At 46.2% G+C, this 23007-nt stretch overlaps 1 protein-coding gene and 1 long non-coding RNA gene across 4 annotated transcripts in view; both read left to right on the top strand.

Moving 5' to 3' along the window:
• The window catches only part of LOC309533369, a 190820-nt gene that overhangs the window by 9344 nt on the left and 158469 nt on the right, over positions 1-23007 (top strand). The gene's annotated exons all lie outside the window — the stretch shown is intronic.
• The window catches only part of LPP (LIM domain containing preferred translocation partner in lipoma), a 300872-nt gene that overhangs the window by 124778 nt on the left and 153087 nt on the right, over positions 1-23007 (top strand). The gene's annotated exons all lie outside the window — the stretch shown is intronic.

Here is a 23007-nt window from a genome sequence, read left to right as displayed (position 1 = left end):
CAGTAATAAATACAGCGGTATCTTGGTTCCCGAACTCAATCCGTTCTGGAAGTCCATTTGACTTCCAAAATGTTTGCAAACAAAGGCGCGGCTTCTGATTGGCTGATTGGCCCTGGAAACAATGGCAACAACCAAAGCAGACATTTGACTTCTAAAAAAAGTTCGCAAACTGGAACACTTCCGGATTTGCAATATTCAGAAGCCGATTTGTTCGGGATGCAAGCCGTTCGGGAACCAAGATACCACTGTGATGGAGAGAGAAGGGGAGTCAGTGTCGATAGAAGGAGGGAAGGAAAGTGGCAGTTGCGGTATACGGTTCCTTTTTAATTGTGGCATTTTTATCCTTTCGCTATTTCATTTTTTAAAACTTCCCTGCAAGGTGCTCTAAGAACCTGTTGATGGGGAGGTAAAAACCGAATCAAACATACCCATAAATAAAACAAACTGCAGCTCCTCACAAAGGTGATTCAAATCTCTCCGGCAACAGCTATGCGGCCTCACTCCGTGGAAGAAGCAGACGATTCGAAGCACCGTGCCGCTCACCCCACGTCGCTCCGGATCCCTGAAACTGGGTTTCCCTGCGGGTAGGGGAGGCGCAAAAGGTGCCCGCCGAATCCCACGCTCACAGGCTTCTCCCGCCTGTGATTTTTACGGGTCTCCGCCTTCGCCGTGGCGGCCAGACCCAGATTTCCACGGAGCAAATTCCTCCCGGTCAGAGGAATTCAGCCATTACCAGAGGCACCTCCCCAGAAGTCCCAACCATCTCATCCTCTGTCGTCCCATTCTCCTTGTGCCCTCCATCTTTCCCAACATCAGGGTCTTTTCCAGGGAGTCTTCTCTTCTCATGAGGTGGCCAAAGTCTCAGCTTCAGGATCTGTCCTTCCAGTGAGCACTCAGGGCTGATTTCCTTCAGAATGGAGAGGTTGGATCTTCTTGCAGTCCATGGGACTCTCAAGAGTCTCCTCCAGCACCATAATTCAAAAGCATCCATTCTTCGGCGATCAGCCTTCTTTATGGTCCAGCTCTCACTTCCATACATCACTACTGGGAAAACCATGGCTTTAACTATACGGACCTTTTACAGATAGGTAGCCGTGTTGGTCTGCCATAGTCAAAATAAAAAAATTCCTTCCAGTAGCACCTTAAAGACCAACTAAGTTAGTTCTTGGTATGAGCTTTCGTGTGCATGCACACTGTGTATCTGAAGAAGTGTGCATGCACACGAAAGCTCATACCAAGAACTAACTTAGTTGGTCTTTAAGGTGCTACTGGAAGGAATTTTTTTATACGGACCTTTGTTGGTAAGGGGATGTCTCTGCTTTTTAAGATGCTGTCTAGGTTTGCCATCGCCTTTCTCCCAAGAAGCAGGCGTCTTTTAATTTTGTGACTGTTGTGCAGAGCACCCTTAAGCCTCATCTCGCCCCTCCTTTGTGGGCTTCTGAGATTCCACAAGGGCCTGCCCACACCTTTTCCAAATCTTTCCTTATCCATAAGGGCTAGAAAGCTGAAAGAGGGAATGGAATAATAGAATCATGGAACTGCAGACTTGAATGGGACCCCAAGGGCCAACTAACTCAAACCCCCACAATGGAAAAGTTAGAAAGCGCCAATTCTATACTTGAAGGGTATTAAGAGAGCCTTGGGGTGAGGGGGATATTTTCGGCTGGTGGGGTCAACCATCTGGCATCCGACCCACCAGCCCACCTGTCGAAATTGGCTTGCAGAGGTTGGCGTGGGTGCCGACAGTGACCAAGTAGGATTTGGGGGGCTCCACCTGCTTCCTGCTTCTCATCCAGCCCCACACCAACTGTGTGTCTCCCTGCCCCACACCCGACACCACGTAGGAGATCAGTTGTGGGGCAGGTGGGTGTGTTTGGTGGGCAAACGACCTCTTGGGGGGCAAATGGAGGTGGCTGGAGGGACAGGGGTTCTCACCACCCTGGGATGGAATTGAGAGTGACCAGATGGAAGGCACCTTGGCTTGTGGGGTGAGGTCCCAGACGCACCTGTGGGCCTGAGATTCTGCCCCTTTCTTGTAAGCCGCTCACTATCTCTGCGATGTTGGACGGGGTTTCCCTTCTCCTTCCAGAAACATAATTAGCTCAAGAATAGAACTGCTATTTCTTACTCGGCTCTGTCGGTTAGTTACTCCGATAGAAGCCATCTGGTTTCTTCTTACAAACTTGTATCCAAAGAAACGGAGGATTCCCCCCTCCCCTGCATACGATGTTAGTCTCTGTGAGCGTTTAGAGCCTTTTCTTTTGTGCTCGGCTGCACCCGAATAATTTTTGTTTTTTGGGGGGGAGACACAAATTCTGTGCATTCCTCATTCCTCTTGCTCCTTTGCAGTTTTCTGTCCTATCCCCCCCCCCACAGGGTAAAACCTTGCTTGTCCCATGCTGGGCGGCTGTGATGCTTCTGTCAGCTTTCAGCTGCCCTTTGGAAACTGCTGTCATAGAATTGCAGGGCTGGAAGGGACCTCAGCAGGCATCTAGTCCAACCCCTGCAATGGAGGAATCGCGGCTAAAGTATTCATGACAGATAGCCATCCAACCTCTGCTTCAAAGTCTCCAAGGAAGGAGAGTCCACAACTTCTCAAGAAAGTCTGTTCCTCTGTCAAATGACTCTCACCCTCAGAAAGCTCCTCCTGATGCTTAGTCAAATATCCATTCTTGTAACTTGAAGCCATGGGTTCGAGTCCTACCCTCCAGAGCAGGAGAAAACAAGCTTGCTCCATGTTCTGGGTGACAACCGTTCAGATATGTGAAGATGGCAATTCTATCCCCTCCCAGTCTCCTCTTCTCCAGGCTAAACATACCCAGCTCCTTCAACCATTCCTCATAAGGTTTGCTTTCCAGACCCTTGGTCATCTTTGTCGCCTTCCTCTGCGCATGTCCAGTGTCATGGGATTTCACCAAATACTTCTCACATACCTTAGGCTGGGGGATTAGTTGTGGGTTGTTGTTTTTCTGGCAGGGAGTTATTTCTGCTGTTGCTGTTGGTTTTTTGTGTCTCTATTTTAGATCTTGTGATTTATGCAGAAATGGTTCAGTTCGTTTGTGGGTTTTGAAATATTGTTAATGAGTACTTTTTTTACGTTGCAGCTATGCAATTTTTCATGTTGTAAGCCGCCTTGAGCAGAGCTTGAACTGCGGGAAGTCGTCGCACAAATAAAATTGTGCATGTGTGAATGCATAAGAACTAGAAATTTAAAAAGATGGAGGACTGGCAGTCAAAAGTTTCCAAACTCTTGTGTCTGATAGGGATTTATATGTTGATGCTCACTTGTACATATTGTCTGCAATTTGGGCGAATTAAGTTTCCTCAGATCAGCACTCCAAGGTGAATGTTGAATTTACATCTGGGACTCTACGTTGTTCTGGGACAAAAAAGCGAAATGCTGCAAACATGATTATTTTTATTTTAATGAACTTGCAAGATTTTAGAACCATGTTTTCCTTTTGGAACATAAAAATGGGCGTGTTTCTGATTGACATTGAAAGACCTACATTGGCTCCCAGTACGTTTCCGAGCACAATTCAAAGTGTTGGTGCTGACCTTTAAAGCCCTAAACGGCCTTGGCCCAGTATATCTGAAGGAGCCTCTCCACCCCCATCGTTCTACCTGGACGCTGAGGTCCAGCACCGAGGGCCTTCTGGCAGTTCCCTCGCTGCGAGAAGTGAGTTTACAGGGAACCAGGCAGAGGGCCTTCTTGGTGGTGGCGCCCGCCCTGTGGAACGCCCTCCCACCAGATGTCAAAGAGAACAACAACTACCAGGCTTTTAGAAGACATCTGAAGGCAGCCCTGTTTCGGGAAGCTTTTAATGTTTGATTTATTATAGTATTTTAATATTCTTTTGGAAGCCGCCCAGAGTGGCTGGGGAAGCCCAGCCAGATGGGCGGGGTATAAATAATAAATTATTATTATTATTATTATTATTATTATTATTATTATTATTACACCCTTGTGCAAATTAATTGAAACAAACAATGTTGTTTATTGTACAAAACTCACATATACATACATTATTAACGGATATGACCTCCGCTATTTTTAAGCAGCATTTGAACACGGTTTGGCATGGAGTCTACTAGTTTCAAACAGTCACTGTTGATTTTAGGATCCCTGTACCACACTTGAATCAGCGCCTGAATGAGCTTCTCCAGAGTCGTACATTCTACAGCACGGAGGCGACTTTTGCATACAGCCCACCAATTCTCATTGGGATTTACATTCGGGGAATTCCCTGGCCAATCAAGTACCTGTGTTTGCTGCTCTGTCATGAATTTCTTCACCACTTCCGATGGGCTAGGTCCTGCTGCAATATCCCAGTACCGTCAGGATACCTCTTTTCCAGCTCTGGAATAACTCTCATTCATGGAACCTCAATATATTGTTGCGAGCGCATCATTCCTTCTATTGGCTGCAGGCTTCCGACACTATAATGATCAACTGACTTTTTGTGTTTGTTTTGAGTATAGGATTACGAGTAAGATAGAAAACATGCTTTGTTTCAATTAATTTGCACAAGGGTGTACTCTGCTGAATATCTGGGCAAATATATAAAATTTATCTTACTAATAATAATAATAATAATAATAATAATAATAATGGCAGCTATCCTCTGCTGCTCTGCTCATTCTGATATAGAGATCGGGAAAGTGGTTTCTCTGTTTTTTTCCAAGCATTTGGAAACCGATGCGGGTTTTTAAAAAGTCCTTTCCACTCTGCTTTACGGCATTCCTAAAGCGAGTGACATGGGTCAGTCAAAGAAAACTTGCTCACTGGAACACCAATAATTCCCTTTGCCAGCATATAGCCTGGTCTGCTTAGTTTAAATAATCTCTGCAACCTTTTCATGCCAAACCCTCATCTTATCTGCAACACACAAGAAAGAAAGTACATTACCCAGTTAACCCATCACCTCTAGAACTTGACTGTTTTACTTACCTGTCTTGGAGGACCTGTGCAAATTATAAGAACAAGAGAATAATAATAACAACCTCAAAGTGCAAATGTCACTCCTGTAGCGGACTGACTTTGGTTTTGGTTATGACTGCAACTAGTTATAAGTAAATTATAGCTATGATTTTTGAATCTTGTTTTATTTTGCTCCTCTATTTGAAGGTTTTGTTTAATATTGCCCAGGTTCAATATCCCGCAGATGTATTGCAACCAAAAATGAGGGGCTTTGTGAGAGTGGTATTGAATTTCCTTTGTGTACAATTTCAAAAGTTTAAATTACATTAGAGAGGAAAGGAAAAAGGGGGAAAGAAAGGAGCTTACTCATGGTCTGTGCTCTGCTGCTGCAGCAAAAAACCCACACGGCTGAATGACGCAGATATAGATGGAATAAATTGCAAATTGAAGGGGGAGACTTGAAGAGGGACAGGAGATTTCTCCTTAGAACGGCTAAGGCTGATTCTGAAGAGCCCTCCAGAAGTCATTGATTTTTGCCTAATGGCATCTGCTCCCTGCTGGCCCAACGGATAATGGAGCTGGCTGGTGATTTGCGGGGGCCTGAAGACTAAACCAAGACAAGACCCGCCTGCAAGGCCAGTTTGTAACTCCCCACCTTGAAAAAGATTCCTTGTTGTTGTTGTTGTTGTTTTCTATCCCACCCTTCATCCGAAAATCACAGGGCTGCTTACCACTATTATTAGTATTATTATTATTATTAGGACTATCCTAGGATCATAGAACTGTAGAGTTGAATGGGACACCAAGGGTCATCTAGTCCAACCCTCTGCAATGCCAGAATCTCGTTGTCGAAGAAGTGCAATATCCCTTTTCAGGAGTGGCAATCGGGACTGTCTCAAGTGTGGCTGCACCATAGGAACAATGGAAGCTGCCTAATACAGAGTGAGATCAATTGGTCTATCTTGTTGTTGTTGTTTAGGCGTTTAGTCGTGTCCGCCTCTTCGTGACCCCCTGGACCAGAGCACGCCAGGCACTCCTGTCTTCCACTGCCTCCCGCAGTTTGGTCAAACTCATGTTAGTAGCTTCGAGAACACGGTCTATCTAGATCAGCCTTTCTCCACCTGTGGGTCCCCAGATGTTGTTGAACCACAACTCCCATCACCCCTAGCTAGCAAGATCAGAGCTCAGGGATTAGGGGAGTTGTAATCCAACAACAGGGGATGCGGGTGGTGCTGTGGGTTAAACCACAGAGCCTAGGACATGCCGATCAGAAGGTAAGTGGTTCGAATCCCCACGACGGGCTGAGCTCCCCCCGCGGGGATTCGAACCACCGACCTTCTGATCGGCAAGTCCTAGGCTCTGTGGTTCAACCCACAGCTCCACCCGCATCACCTTGATATGCTTAATCCTGCATAAATAGGGATTTGATCCTCCCCTGCTTTCTTGCAGCCCCAAAATCTTTTGGGGGGAGTAGGGGCTGGGGGCACATGGCCCTTAAAAGCCAGGAGCTCCATCTCTTTTGAAAACCATGTCAAATTAGTGGCCAGCACCCCAATCAAATGCTATATTTAATGTTTTCGCCTCGTCATCATTGCAACCTCTTGCCTAGTGATTCATCCAGACAGTCTCCTGTCTGTGAACCACAGGATATTAATTTGAGCAAAAGGGTGTGTGTGTGTGTGTTTTTGGGGGGGCGAGAAATCTTGGAAAGGGGGCGGGAAGCGAAATTAAAAATCCTGACATACTTAGTGATGGCATGAAAATTGTGTTTTTGAGAATAGCTACTGCCAGTACATCTCTCCTCGGCTATATTAAACCTGTTTTGAAAAACGATAAAGGTTACTCTGTCTATATTTACCCATGGTGTTTGTGCTTAATGAAGGTACAACATTCTAGCAAAGAGAAAATGCTTTTAATGACAGAAAGCAGCAGCTCCTTCTAAGCCTTTCAGGAGCCCAAAATAGTCATTTTTATTTTATTTTATTTCTCCTTCACCATCTCCCGATTCTTAAAGAGATATTAGACCTATGTGCTGCCCCATCAATGAACATCAGCCTGCTGCAGGATCAGGCCAGAGGACCTTCTAGACCAGCATCCTGACCTCACAGTGGCCAATCAGATGCGCCAATGGAAACCCCAAATTCGGGACTCAAGCAGAAGAGCAACTCACTCCACTTGTGATAATCATCCACAGGAGCCATTATAAAATAAAAATAAATAAAACTTTATTTATATCCCACCCTCCCCAGCCGAAGCCAGCCTCAGAGTGGCCAACAACAGTAAAATGATACAACACTCCAAAATCAGTTCATGATAAAATCAGTTCAAATCAGATTAATGGCAACCATTGGGCTAGAGTTCTATGAGGATTACAGAAGGAGAGAGGGGGGTCAGACTGTGCCTTGGCCAAAGGCCTGGTGGAACAACTCTGTCTTGCAGGCCTTGCGGAAAGATGTCAAGTCCTGCAGGGCCCTAGTCTCTTGTGACAGAGCGTTCTACCAGATCGGGGCCATGGCCAAAAAAGCCCTGGCTCTGGTTGAGGTCAGGCTAAACTCTCTGTGGCCCGGGATCCCCAAGATGTTTTTGTTTGAAGACCGTAAGGTCCTCCATGGGACATACCAGGAAAGGCGGTCCCATAGGTACAAGGGTCCTAGGCGTATAGGGCTTTAAAGGTTAAAACCAGCACCTTGAACCTGATCCTGTACTCCACCGGGAGCCAGTGCAGCTGGTATAGCACCGGGTGAATGTGCTCGCGCAGCGAGGACCCCGTAAGGAGTCTCGCCGCGGCATTCTGCACCCGCTGGAGTTTCTGGGTCAGTCTCAAGGGCAGCCCCACGTAGAACGAGTTACAATAATCCAGTCTGGAGGTGACCGTCGTGTGGATCACAGTGGCGAGGTCAGGGCGAGAGAGGTAAGGAGCCAACTGCTTAGCTTGGCGGAGATGAAAAAATTGTGGCTCATAGCCATTGGTAGTGTCATCCTGCATGGAACTGTCTCATCTTTTCAAGCTGTCCATGTTGGTGGCTGCCAATAAATCTAGTGGAAGAGAGTTCCAGAGTCTAACCCATGGTTTCTTGGACTTTTGGAAAAGGGAACACAGGGACATATCTACCTATTTGGTGGTCATGCCCAAAGATAATGCAATGCTTGGAAAGACGTGTAGCTGTACAAATACCCATTACAGGGTATGTGGTAGCCTTGAGACCATTTGCCATTCTTAGAGAGTGTTAATATCAGTAGGAACAAATAGGTCTCTTGCTAACAACAGGCAAATTTCACAATGGCAATGCCCCCCAGTCCCTCCTCTTAAGGAGTGGTTTGACAGTAGTGTGAGATAATGGATAAAATAACTATGCAAATCAGAGCTGCTCCACTCCCTAATTTCAAGGACAATTTGTCGGGGAAATGGTTCTCATTTGTAGCTTGTGCTGACTCTAAAGGGTTGTGAGTAAAATATAGGCAGAGCTCATTCATTCATTGTGAAGAGTGGTCTGTAACTGCAAGTCAGAAGTACCTCCTAGTGGTGCAGCAATAAAACTGCCAGCACATTTGCAAAAGCTAAGCAGGGCCTGGTATGGTTTCACATTGGACGGGGGACCCTTTGTTGCAATTCCTGCCTTGCAGGGGAGGGGGGTTAGACTAGATGTCCCTCTGGGGTCCCTTCCAACTCTACCATTCTGTGATTCTATGGTGCATTCACACTCTATACAGTATTGCAATTTGTGATGCAGCACGGCTGCATCTTATGCAGGAGTTTGGCTCCCAGGGTTTTCCATGAAAAAATGCATATACTCAAACCTTAGAGCTGGCCCCAGAGAGCTTAAAAGCTGTTTTTGTGTCTGGTAACGCAAGCAGACGCAGCACAAAAAGAGTTTTTAAGGTCTCCGCCGTGGAGAGCAAAGCTTGTTCAGAAAATGGGCTTTGGGAGACTAAGGATCCTGGTGCAAGATCTTACTCAGATGCCCCTGCCTGATCTCACAGGAGCATCCCAGAGTTGGTGCCTTGACCCACAAGCAAGGCGGACAATTTGACAGAAACCCATCCGGTGACCCCAGGTCTTTTAAGCTAAGTTACAGGGAACCAGGCAGAGGGCCTTCTTGGTGGTGACACCCACAATGTGGAATACCCTCCTGTCAGATGCCAAGGAAATAAACAACTACCTTTTAGAAGACATCTGAAGGCAGCCCTGTTTAGGGAAGTTTTTAATGTTTGATCTTTTACTGTGTTTTAACCTAGCAGTTTGAAAACATGTCAAAGTGCAAGTAGATAAATAGGTACTGCTCCAGCGGGAAGGTAAACGGTGTTTCCGTGCGCTGCTCTGGTTCACCAGAAGCGGCTTAGTCCTGCTAGGCACATGACCCGGAAGCTGTACGCCGGCTCCCTTGGCCAATAAAGCAAGATGAGCGCCGCAACCCCAGAGTCGGCCACGACTGGACCTAATGGTCAGGGGTCCCTTTACCTTTACCTAATCTCCTGTTAGAAGCCTCCCAGAGTGGCTGGGGAAACGCAGCCAGATGGGTGGGGTATAAATAACAAATTATTATTATTATTATTATTATTATTATTATTTAGAATATGCCATTCCAACCAGCCCTCCTTCGGCTGAAATTGTGCAGGTCTAAATGTGTGTTAAGATGCGATCTCATGGTACATCAGGTTAGACTTCCAATGAATTTGATCTTTGGCACCCCGGAAAAGAAAATGTGTGCAGTGGTACCTCGGTTTAAGAACTTAATTCCTTCTGGAGGTCCATTCCTTCTGGAGGTCCGGAACACGACTTCTGTTCTCATCCTGAAGCAAAGTTCTTAACCCGAGGTACTAGTTCTGGATTAGCGGAGTCTGTAACCTGAAGCATCTGTAAGCCAAGGTACCACTATAAATGAAAATGGTTAGTTCTGTTTGAAATGGGTGTTTACATTGATGAATGGTTGCTTAGTATAATTTTTTTTTGGGGGGGGATCCAATGAAGACATTTAACAACAACAACAACAACAACAACAACAACAACAACAACATAAATAATGAAAGAAAAGCTGGAAAAGTTCACAAGGTGATGTTTGTTTGGGAATACAGGAGTTTTTTTCCATCCTTCTCAGTCTTTCCTCCTCTCACTGCTGAACATCCCAAAGGAAGGGAACTCCTTCGAAGCTGTTATTTTGGTTTTCTTCCTCTGAGGAGCGATGGTGTGGCGGGCAGGTGTGGAGGACTCCCTGGTCCTGAATGGGGCTACTGTGCCCCTGAAGGACCAGGTGTGGAGCCTGGGAGTCATTCTGGACTCACAGCTGTCCATGGAGGCACAGGTCAAATCTGTGTCCAGGGCAGCTGTCTACCAACTCCATCTGGTACGCAGGCTGAGACCCTCCCTGCCCGCAGACTATCTCGCCAAAGTGGTGCATGCTCTGGTTATCTCCTGCTTGGATTACTGCAGTATGCTCTATGTGGGGCTACCTTTGAAGGTGACCCAGAAACTACAATTAATCCAGAATGCGGCAGCTAGACTGGTGACTGGGAGTGGCCGCCGAGACCACATAACACTGGTCTTGAAAGACCTACATTGGCTCCCAGTATGTTTCCGAGCACAATTCAAAGTGTTGGTGCTGACCTTGAAAGCCCTAAATGGCCTCAGCCCAGTAGACCTGAAGGAGCATCTCCACCCCCATCGTTCTGCCCAGATGCTGAGGTCCAGCTCCGGGGGTCTTCTGGCGGTTCCCTCACTGCAAGAAGCGAGGTTACAGGGAACCAGGCAGAGGGCCTTCTTGGTGGTGGTGCCCGCCCTGTGGAACGCCCTCCCATCAGATCTCAAGGAAATAAACAACTACCTGATTTTAGAAGACATCTGAAGGCAGCCCTGTTTAGGGAAGTTTTTAATGTTTAATAGGTTATTGTATTTTAGTGTTTTGTTGGAAGCCGCCCAGAGTGGCTGGGGAAACACAGCCAGATGGTCGGGGTATAAATAATAAATTATTATTATTATTATTATTATTATTATTATTATTATTATTATGGAGTTGACAATGTGACTGGGGAACCCAGGAGGTCCCAGGGGTGGCAACAAGTTGACAGAAAACCGAACAGCGATATCAACTTGACCTTGCAGTGCAGATGCATTCTGGCTTGGTGGAGGGCCCTCTTAGAGATCAGCCGTGCATAAGGGGAGGATGATAACATTTATTAAGTTATGAGGAGCGTGTCTGCAGTTTGACAGTGATGCACAGGAAGCGCTCCATTTTACCTTGCCTTGATTTTTAATGCTTGGCCTTCGCTTGTTATTCAAGTGCCCTGGAGAAGACGTTTTTTTGTTTTTGCCGCTGAATCGAGCAGCCTGGTTACGTAGGAACTTAGGAAGCTGCCCTTGTACCGAATCACAATATTGACTCACGAGGCTTGGTACTGTCTACACTGACTGTATACACAAAATTGTGGTCTGACCAAGGCAGAAGAGAACAGTTCTTTTACTTCCCTTGATCTGGACACTCTACTTCTGTTGATGCAGCCTAGAATAGCATTAACCTGCATCACATTGTTGACTTGAGTTAAGCTTCTGGTCCACCAAGACCCCGTGATCCTTTTCACATGTACTTCTAGCAAGCCAGATGTTCCCCATCCAATATTTCTGCATCTGGTTCTACCTGCCTAAGTGCTGAACCTGACATTTGTCCCTATTGGAATTCATTTTGCTCCCAGTTCTCCAGTCTCTTAAGGTCATTTTGAGCCTTGATTCTGTCTTAGCTACCCCTCCCGGTTTGGTGCCACCTGCAAATTTGATGAGCATCCCCTCAATTCTTTCATCCAACTTGTTTATAAAGACTTTGAACAGCAACAGGCCCAGGACAGAACCCTGCAGAACCCCACGTCTCACTTTAATGTCTTCCCACTAATCATGTTTTCATCCTTACTGCAAGCCTCCCAGAGTGGCCAGGGCAACCCAGTCAGGTGGGTGGGATTCAATCAATCAGTCAATCAATCAATCAATCAATCAATCTCTTTGATTTGTTGCACTTGGGCATCATACTGCCTTAATCCACTTTGAATGCACAAATCTAATGTCCTTGACTGCTTTGGCAAACAGTGAGGTTCTGGAGGCACCTTCTGCTTAAAGGTTCTCAGATCAGGAGGCAGGGGAGTTTTAAGGCCCATTTTTTAATTTTTTTAAAAAGAGGGATGGAGATGGAGAGACTGCCAAGTGGTGCTTCCAGATCTCCACAGAGGCCACTCCCTGCCCCCTGCCCGCCCCACCCCAGCCAGGGTAGTGGAGAGTTTAATGTGCCTCATCGCCCCACAACATGCCCAGCGTTTGAGGCTGCGCTCAGGCAGCCTTTGCCGCTTGCCATAATCGGGTCAAAAGAGAACGCAAAGTATTAGTGCGTTCCTTAGCAACTGGTCCCAGGAGAAAGGAAGAAAAAGAACTACGCAAACAAGAAAGACTACCTGGGCCAGGGAAATGGAAATATAACATATAGTTCTTTCTTTCTTTCCTTTTCTCTAAAGCTCTCCTGGGAAGGTGGCGGGGAGAATCATTCCTCTCGACAGAGGAGGGGCATTTGTCTGTCAAATAAAGCTTCCCCTCTCCATCTTTTCACCTGCCATTTATTTCCAACAAACCATCCCAGTGCAATAATGGAATCGCCTGAGGCCATACTTTGAAGGAAGCGGACTGCAAGGTGCTTGTTTGGTTAATCACCCTTTTTTTTTTTTTACTTCATTTATTATATCCCACCTTTTTTCTCCAAGGAACTCAAGGGGGGGTGTATACGCATCTCTTAATCTTCATTAAAAAAATATTAATATGTAAAGCGGGGAACATTTGAATAGAGCAATCCCTAGAAAGGTGGAGGCTGATTCGGAACGGATCTGTCTGGAATGCCTTTCCTTGTTCGTATAGAAGTGATCCTGCAGACGATCTGTTGCCGAAAGCCTTTCTGAGCTGTAGTGACAGGCCTTGGGCGTGCGTTTCGGTAGAGGGATTTCTCTCCCACAGCAGAAAACGGTGCGTGAGACATCTCCGAGAGCAAGAAAACCTTGACATTTAGTTGGATAAGTGTGGCGTTGCTTGTGCAGACATGGGATGCTCAGAAAACGGCTCAAGGGTCTCTGGCGGAGAACAGCTCCAGGATGTGGGTCCTTGATCCCATTTCCTTCCCCGGCGTCTGCTGTGCCATAATAATAATAATAATAATAATAATAATAATAATAATAATAATAATAATTTATTATTTATACCCCGCCCATCTGGCTGAGTTTCCCCAGCCACTCTGGGAGCCTCCCAATCGTGTGTTAAAAACAATACAGCATTAAATATTTAAAACTTCCCTAAACAGGGCTGCCTTCAGATTTCTTTTAAAAATAAGATAGCTGCTTATTTCCTTCACATCTGATGGGAGGGCGTTCCACAGAGCGGGCACCACTACCAAGAAGGCCCTCTGTCTGGTTCCCTGTAACCTCACTTCTTGCAGGGAGGAAACTGCCAGAAGGCCCTCGGAGCTGGATCTCAGTGTCCGGGCTGAACGATGGGGGTGGAGACGCTCCTTCAGATATACTGGACCGAAGCCATTTAGGGCTTTCAAGGTCAGCACCAACACTTTGACTTGTGCTCAGAAACGTACTGGGAGCCAGTGTAGGTCTTTCAGGACCAGTGTTATGTGGTCTCGGCGGCCACTCCCAGTCACCAGTCTAGCTGCCGCATTCTGGATTAGTTGCAGTTTCTGGGTCACCTTCAAAGGTAGCCCCACATAGAGCGCATTGCAGTAATCCAAGCGGGAGATAACCAGAGCATGCACCACTCTGGCAAGGCAGTCCGTAGGCAGGTAGGGTCTCAGCCTGCGTACCAGATGGAGCTGGTAGACAGCCGCCCTGGACACAGAACTGACCTGCACCTCCATGGACAGCTGTGAGTCCAGAATGACTCCAAGGCTGCACACCTGGTCCTTCAGGGGCACAGTTGCCCCATTCAGGACCAGGGAGTCCCCCACACCTGCCCAGACTGGCTCATGTAGGAAGATTCAGTACAGATAAAAGAAAGACACTTAACCCATGGAACTCTCTCCCACATGAGGCAGTGAAGGTCACCCAATTGGATGGCTTTCAAAGAGGATTAGACAAGGTTACCTTTGTGGGAAAAAACAGAAGCTTTTCTTTTAGGTCTGATGGGTGGGGAAGTACCTACTGAAACAGGGGGGGAGGATTGCTTATGTATGCTACCCCGGCTGCTTTATGCTTTATGATTTATGCTGAAAGATGGGAGGAAGACGTGGTTTCAACTGAGGAAGACTGGCCATTTAAATTAAAGGAATATGCAGAAATGGCAGAACTCGCTGGAAGAATAAGAAATCAAGAAGAGAGACTTTTTAAAAATAGAATGGGGGGAATTTATTGATTACTTGAGGAAACACTGTTAAACAAATTATAACATTAGCAGGATTGATATAAACACATGCAGATAATTAAGGGGAGGATAAGGGAAAATTTTTTAAGTATTTTTGAATTTGATATGCAGTTATATAAAGACAGGAAAAAAATAACCGCAGAAGGGAGTGGAAGGAAGTCAAAGGGGAGGTAAATTAGATTTGTTCTGGCTTTGTTTTTCTGGATATAATTTTTGTTCTGGTTTTGTTTTTCTGGATATAATGTTTCTTAAAGTTGAAAATGAAAAATATTTTTTTAAAAATAAAATAAAAGAAGATTAGACAAATCCATGGAGGAGGAGAGGACTATCAGTGGCTACTAGCATTACAAAGATGTCTGCAAGCATGAAATGAAGGTTGTCAGTACCAACCCTGCCGGTGACTGCAGTGCCTGGAGGCAGACAGTCAGGTCCTGTGTCTGTCGCGGTGACCAGAGGAGGAATGTGCACTGGGATAAGAAATGCCATGGTGCATCTCTGCAACAGCCCGGCCGGACCCCTTCCTCTGCCCCGGCTGCAACAAAACATGTCTCTCCCACATCGGGCTGTGCAGCCAACAGTGGGCGCAGTTTGACTTCAGTCCCAAAGGCACACTCCTCCCTTGTCTTCTGAGAAAGATGCCTAATAATAATAATAATTAGGCTGTGGGTTAAACCACAGAGCCTAGGACTTGCTGATCAGAAGGTCGGCGGTTCGAATCCCCGCGACGGGGTGAGCTCCCATTGCTCGGTCCCTGCTCCTGCCAACCTAGCAGTTCGAAAGCACGTCAAAGTGCAAGTAGATAAATAGGTACCGCTCTGGCGGGAAGGTAAACGGCGTTTCCGTGCGCTGCTCTGGTTTGCCAGAAGCGTCTTAGCCATGCTGGCCACATGACCCGGAAGCTGTACGCCGGCTCCCTTGGCCAATAAAGCAAGATGAGCATCGCAACCCCAGAGTCGGTCACGACTGGACCTAATGGTCAGGGGTCCCTTTACCTTTATAATAATAATAATAATACTAATAATAATAAAAATAATAATAATAATAACCAGGAGAGCACACTGGCTACTGAGCAGTAGCTCAGCTACCAATGCCGAAAAGCTTCCCTTTCTTGCCTCATTGGCAGAGCAAAGAAAGAAAAAGTTTTCTTCCCCGGTCTTCAGCAAGAGAAGACTTTCTTTTGCTATTTTTAGGACTACCGGTAAGAGAGACTTCCGGATGTTTTCCCCTCGCTGCTCTGCAGAGAGAGAGAGCCCCGGGAAGCTGGCGGCGGTGACTCAGGCCAAGAAGGGAGAAGACGCTTCCTCAGAGCTACCAGGCAGTGTGACCACGGCCAAATGCAGAACTTCAGCAATGCTGAATTTCCTTTAGGCTCTGCCACATTCCCCACCCTCCATGCTGAATGATGAGTTCCCTATTTTTGCTATTTGTGACCTGGGCTTAATTTCTCCCTCTCTCTCTCTCTCTATCAGGGATGGATTGAGGTTTGATGAGGCCCTAAGTTCCTGAAGGTCATGGGGCCCTTTCTTTGTCCAGCTGTCCTTTGCCAACAACAAATGGTCGCTGTTTTCTGTGTTGAATATATGCTATATGGTAATTTATAGACCTAATAGGTATCTCAAGCCATCTGCACATAACAGAATATGTACCGTATTTTTCCCTTTATAAGACGCACTTTTTCCCTCCTAAACAGTAAGGGGAAATGTGTACGTGTCTTATGGAGTGAATGCAAGCTGTGCAGCTATCCCAGAATCCAGAACAGCAAGAGGGATCGCTGCGCAGCGCTCCCACTCACTGTTCTAGCTTCTGGCTTAGCCGTGCGAAGCCTCTTCAGGGCACGGGGACCCTTCATCCCGCTGCCCTGAAGAGGCTTCGCAGCTATCCCAGAAGCCAGAACAATGATCCCTCTCGCTGTTCTGGCTTCTGGGATTCAGAATATTTTTTTTCTTGTTTTCCTCCTCCTAAAACTAGGTGCGTCTTATGGTCTGGTGCGTTTTATAGAGTGAAAAATACAGTATTTTATCAATTGTTGAACTGAAATACAATTAAGAAGAAGTATATTAATAGTGAAATACAGTTAAGAAGTATATACCAGTCCGTGCAGAATGTAGGCACCCTATATATAGAAAGGAGCAAACCAGGGATATTTGAGGGAGCAGTCTATCAGGTGGGGCCCAGCAAAACACTGTTGCTGGATGTAGGCTTTATTTTATTTGCTTTTTATCTCATATTCTGGTAATGTACACCCAGTTGTAATGTTTCCCTTTAATTTTTTGGGGGGTCCCCAAGAGAGCAGGGCCCTAAGCTATAACTTGTTTAGCTTATACATAAATATGGCACTAGGAACAAGCATGCTTCCTGTTGCTCCAGAGTGCAGGATCCGAGCCAATAGATACAAATGGCTCGGAAGGAGATTCCGACTGGACATTAGGAAAGAACTTTCTGACAGCAAGAGCTGATGGGCAGTGGAACGGACTCCCTGGGAAAGTGGGGCGACTCTCCTCCCTCGGAGGTTTTTAAGCATTTGACATGGATGCTTGGGTTGCGACCCCTGCTTCCGTGGAGTTTCGCGGCACATGTGCTGCCACACCGAAAGAGCTAAATGCAAATTCTGTGGTACCTGTCACAGGACCAGTTCCACAGATGGAAGCGGTCGACTGGCCCCGTACGGGTTAAGACTGGTCCCAAGTTGTCGAGGGCTTAATATACAAACACTGACACCTTCAGCTTGGCCAAGTAGCAAACGGGAAACCTGTTTGGATTTCTGAGTGCAGGAATTAGATGCTGACAAGGCCTTACCCCAACCAGCAATCGTGCTGCAGAATCCCGCACTAACTGTGCAGGATGTGATCCGTGAGAGGCAGTCATGTTTTCTTCTTCTTCTTTGGCAATCCCTCGTAGCCGAGTAAGTTTGTCTTCCATAAACACGGTTTTAACTATGAGTCCGTAAGTGACTGTGGAGGCCAATTCTGGATCCACACGTCCTTCCACAGTGGGGACATTGGTTCCCGGGCGGGAGTTGATCCCGCTGTGGATTTGCCAAATGTGCCTTAGCACGTTTCTCCCTTGCGTTCTGAGTTTGAGTGTCCTCAAAGCCCATGACACCTTTGGTCAAGACTGTTCTCCAACTGGAGCGCTCACAGTCCAGTGTTTCCCAGTTGTCAGTATTTATACTACATTTTTAAAGATTTGCCTTGAGACAGTCTTTCAACCTCTTTTGTTGACCATCAGCATTATGCTTTCCATTTTTAAGTTGGAAATAGAGTGGTTGCTTTGGAAGATGATCGCCAGGCATCTGCACAACATGACCAGTCCAACGAAGTTGATATTGAAGAATCATTGCTTCCTTGCAATGCTAGAGAAGACATGCGAGGGAATGTTTGGTCCAGCCAGTTGAAAACTTCCTGTTCCTCCTGGCTGGGGCATCCTTCCTTTTGCATGTGATAGAAGGTGGGCGTGACCTAAACTGTCCAGGTAACAAGAGAACGAGTCACACAGCACACCTCTCTCTTCCTTTTCACTTCCTTCTTCACTTGACCAGCTTTTAGCTAGGACTGCTCTGCTAGCTCTCAGCTAGCAGAAACACAGGGATTATTCCCCCATATGGGGCAGATCCACATGTACATATTTGTAATTAAGTGCCTTCAGGAATCCAACTGTAAACTGATGTAAGTAACCTTCTTTTATTGACTTTGAATAAGATTGTGGCGTCTTTATTCTTTCAAGTGGGATTTAAAGGGAACTTGCTAGGAACTATACAATTCAGTCTGAGACAGACTGAATTGTATAATAGTGAGAGGCTCACACAAGCCTGCAACCAGCTATCTGCTGTCGATGAAAAGGGGAATGTAACTCTGCTACATAAAGAAACTTGCTAGCGCAACTTAGGAAGGATATTAATTAACAATACATCCTCTCCTGCCAGCCTGAACATCCCCACAAACTGCAGCTTTCAGATCATGTGCAAAGGAAGCCCCATATAGACCTTTTTGGGGTCCTGCCCACAATTCTTTTCCTATGCATTTGAGCTCGGGCCCTATCCTGTCCTTGGGTACCTACTCCATCTTTGGCTCTGTCCTTTCTCCTCCGCACAAGTCCTGCTTCTCAGACGAGAGTCGCCAACTTTTTGCAAACTCTAAATCAGACCTCACAGCTCTCTCTGTCTCGGTCTCTCTCTTTCTCTGCTGCTTTTATTATTATTATTTTTTGTTAAAAAAAAAAAGCCTACAATTAAATCCATAGGTTCTTTTGTCTGCCTGGCATGGTATTCGTCACTCTCTCTGATTGCACCCTCGTTCCTATGGAGACCAGTGCATCTTCGCTCATTTTCTCGTCTCTGCCAGAGAGGGCATCTGGACAGGTGGGTGGACGTGGTCTGCCAATGATTGACCCATCCACACCAGGAAACCTGCAGTGCTCAACTAAGCGGCTGGAAGAGAGCAGGAGAGGTGAAAAGCATGCTTGCGGCACCCACAAGGGTACCAATTAGTGCGCTCAGTCATAGAATCACAGAATTGTAGAGTTGGAAGGGACCCCTGGGGGTCATCTAGTCCAACCCCCTGCAACACAGTTAAAAAACGACTACCTAGCTCTGCAAGGGGGGGGGGGCAGGGTGGAATCAGCTAATATATTTGCAGGTTGGTTTAGGTACCGTATTTTCCACTCTATAAGACACACCTAGTTTTAGAGGAGGAGAACAAGAAAAAAAATGTTCTCTCCCTCTCTGCTCAGCGCCTCTCCAGCAAAGCGGGAGGAGAAATGAAAGGGGCTCCATTTCTCCTCTCACTTTGCTGAAGGGGCGCTGCGTAGAGAGGGAAAGATGCGCAGTGGCTCTCCAGCAAAGCAAAGCCTCCGGAGCGCAGCGGGAGGAGCGCTCCTCCCGCTGCACTCCGGAGGCTTTGGGCGGCTATCCCTGAAGCCAGGAGAGCAAGAGGGATTGGTGCGCACCGATCCCTCTTGTTCTCCTGTCTTCAGCGAAAGCTGCGCAGCCTGCATTTGCTCCATAAGACACACACACATTTCCCCTTACTTTTTAGGAAGAGAAAAGTTCGTCTTATAGAGTGAAAAATACGGTATGTTAGAAATTCTACGTGTGTATTTTTGCAAGTGGGTGGAGGGCAGGCTTGTGGTTTCCCATCTGCATTGGCACACTGTTGCCATCACGGACAGTTCATAGGCGTTTCGGCTTCGGAAGCGTGTGGGGTGGTGCGGGGGTCTCAGCGGTCAGCGCAGCTGCTGTGGGTCAGGCGGGAGGTTTGTTGGGTTGAAGGGAAAGTTACTCGTCTGGGGGCAAGGAATGAGTCCGAGGGTTGAGCGGGACAGGATCAGGGCCTTGAGGAAGAGGAAGAAATTTTTTGCAATTTATTAATAAATTGTTTTGGGAGTGGGAAGGAATGGCAAGTTGGTGAAGGCTAAATTTTAATGGAGACTCTCAATCACTGGGTTGTGGGTTCGAGTCACACACCGGGTGAAAGATTCCTGCATTGCCGGGGGTTGGACTAGATGACTCTGGGTGTCCCTTCCAACTCTACAATTCCGTGATTCTATGTTCTGATTTGAAGCCGGATTTCGGACTGTCAGTCTCTGATGTGCCTCTGCATATCATTCTTATCCATATACAGTGGTATCTTGGTTCTCAAACTTAATCCATTCCTGAAGTCCATTCCAAAACCAGAGCGTTCCAAAACCAAGGCACGCTTTCCCATAGAAAGTAATGCAAAATGGATTAATCCATTCCAGACTTTTAAAAGCAACCCCTGAAACAGCAATTGAACATGAATTTTACTATCTAATGAGACCATTGATCCATAAAATGAAAGCAATAAACAATGTACTGTACTGTAAAATAAATAAGACAGTATTGTAGATGATAAAAATTATCATCCACACAGTCACAAAAACAAATTAACCGAAAAAGCCTCAAAAACAAAAATGCAAAATAAATAGCAAAAACAAAAGCGCTGAACTTAATCCGGAAGTCCGTTTGACTTCCAAAATGTTCGAAAACCAAGGCGCAGCTTCTGATTGGTGCAGGCGCCCCAGAAACAAGAGCCGACAGCCACATCGGACGTTTGGCTTCCAAAAAACGTTTGAAAACCAGAACACTTACTTTTGGGTTTTTGGTGTTTGGGAACCAAGGTGTTTGAGAACCAAGGTACCATCGTATTGAAAGCCCATTTATAAATTGCAATGTGTCTCTGGCTTTGCACCAAAGCGAAGTTTGAGAGGTAGTGTTGCGTAGTGGTTAGAGTGCCAGCCGAAGGACCCATCCACTCTTACATTTTGCCCCTGCTTCCTGAGCAAAGGCCTGCGGTTTCCCAGGCCATGTCTTTATTCTTGTCCCACCACGTTACCCAGGAAAACCCGCTCATTAACGCCGTTCAGGTTTTCCGTGGATTACTGAGAGCATTAAAGAACAGAAAGCAGCAAGGGACCCCCCCCCCCCAAATGCTTTGACACGAAAAGTGTGGACCTGTGCTTAGAAAGTGTGGAGGGGAAACAACATGTCTGGTCCCTAAAACCTGGGAGGGACCAGGGTTCAAATCCCCACCGGGCATCTTTTTGGGCGCCAGTCTCCACCTCTCAGCCTGCTACACCCCCTTCCTGTCCCTATCTCTTGCATCTCCTATTACCCAGGAAGCTTTGTTGTTGTTGCTTAGTTGTTTAGTTGTGTCCGCCTCTTCGTGACCCCCTGGATCAGAGCACGCCAGGCACTCCTGTCTTCCACTGCCTCTCTCAGTTTGGTCAGACTCATGCTGGTCTCTTCGAGAACACTGTCCCACCATCTCGTCCTCTGCCGTCCCCTTCTCCTTGTGCCCTCCATCTTTCCCAGCACCAGGGTCTTTTCCAGGGAGTCTTCTCTTCTCAGGAGGTGGCCAAAGTCTTGGAGCCTCAGCTTCAGGATCTGTCCTTCCAGTGACCACTCAGAGCTGATTTCCTTCAGAATGGAGAGGTTTGATCTTCTTGCAGTCCATGGGACTCTCAAGAGTCTCCTCCAGCACCAGAATTCAAAAGCATCCATTCTTCGGCAATCAGCCTTCTTTATGGTCCAGCTCTCACTTCCATACATCACTACTGGGAAAACCATAGCTTGAACCATACGGGCTGTTCTGGGGATTAAATGAGAAGAGGGAGAATCGTGTCTGCCGCCTTGAGCTCCTTGGACAAAAAGGATGGGACATAAATGTAACACAATAAATAAATAAATAAATAAATAAATAAATAAATAAATAAGATTCCTCCACGCACAGATGACGGGAGAATCTGGGTGGAAACATGCTGAGAGGCAAATTCTTTGGCTTGGTGGAGAAGTTATAGATTCGTCGAATCGTTTATTTGCATTGCTGGAAATAAATGATTTGCAGTCCAACCCCCCCCCCACCCCACAATGCAAATTTATACCCCAGCTACCCCACACGGAGAGTGGGAAGATCCAAAATCTGCTCTGTGATTTGTGTGAACTGAGACGGGGAAAACCCCGATGCGAAACTTTGCACAAAGCTATTAAAAAGTGAGAGTGCTCAGAAGTGTTAGCAATTTGCTTAGGATTTCCCCACGATTGTTAATAAACAGAAGCAGTAGCTCTTTTGAGGATTCAAGATGCCTTATAGGGACAATCCCGTCGTCATGTGGCATTCGTGGGAGATTTGTGGTTCCTCAATAGCTCTTCGGGAGAGACGTCTGGTCATGCTGGGGGGGATCAGCGCCAATTTCACATAAGCCCCTTCTATCCTATTTCTGCATTAATTTGCAGTTTTGGGGTTGTTGTTTTTTTTTAAAAAAAATAAGCATGCAAGTTCATACCTGTCCATGCAGAAAAAACCCCACCTCTAGTTGCGATTGTAATTTGTTTTAAAGTGTTAATGTTGTATTTTTCATCCACGTGACTCTTTTGGCGAAGGGTGGGTGAATAATAATAATAATTATATGGATGCAAATAATTCATGCTTAAATACTTGTTTGATTATGTAATTAAATGCGGTTCTGTGTACTCTAAATGCTCATTTTATCTCGATTTCCCGACATATCCTATGATGTGAGAAATATCTCTTATCGTAAAGAGGGGCTTTTAATGCATGTCAGGCCGTGTGTGTGTGTGTGTGTGTGTGTGTTATGTGTGTTGCCTTCTTTTTTAAGGCTGAGAACTGAGTTGCAAAATGCAGAGGAGTGCAAAATCTGAAGCTTAATTGCATCCTGATCCTCATATTCCACCAGGAGGTGCGATTTGGGTCCATTTCCTTTGAAAGGCAGAACAAATGAAATCTCCTTCCCTGGTAATGGGAAAGAAAGATTGCTCAAAGAAAGATTGTTGTTGTTGTTGTTGTTGCTGTTGTTGTTGTTTCATACCCCATCGCTTTCCCTGACAGAGACTCAAGGCCTATAATTCAGTCACAGTTCTGCAGCCACAATTCACACACACACACACACAGTCATGTCTAGTGTCAAGTGTGTCCCACAATGCTCTGAGTGCAGAGATGCCGACGCCATAAAGTTGTGCATGGGTGCCATTCTAGGATGTGCCATTTTAGGGGGTGAAACTTAATTTTTGCAAATTTATTCGGTGAGAGGTCTTAATAATGCTTTTTGGGGTACAAGGAATTCAAATCTGCCATTATTTTTGCAATGTGACAGGATTTCGCTCGGTAAATAGACATTTGATTGAAAAGCACATCAGCTGCTCTCGGGAAACTGAAGAATTTTAGTTTTA

The sequence above is a fragment of the Podarcis vaucheri genome, assembly GCF_965113315.1.
Source record: "Podarcis vaucheri genome assembly, chromosome: 5".
Classification (NCBI taxonomy): Eukaryota; Metazoa; Chordata; class Lepidosauria; order Squamata; family Lacertidae; genus Podarcis; species Podarcis vaucheri.
The sequence above is the reverse complement of the archived record's forward strand: the minus strand, read 5'-3'. Positions and strand labels throughout refer to the sequence as shown.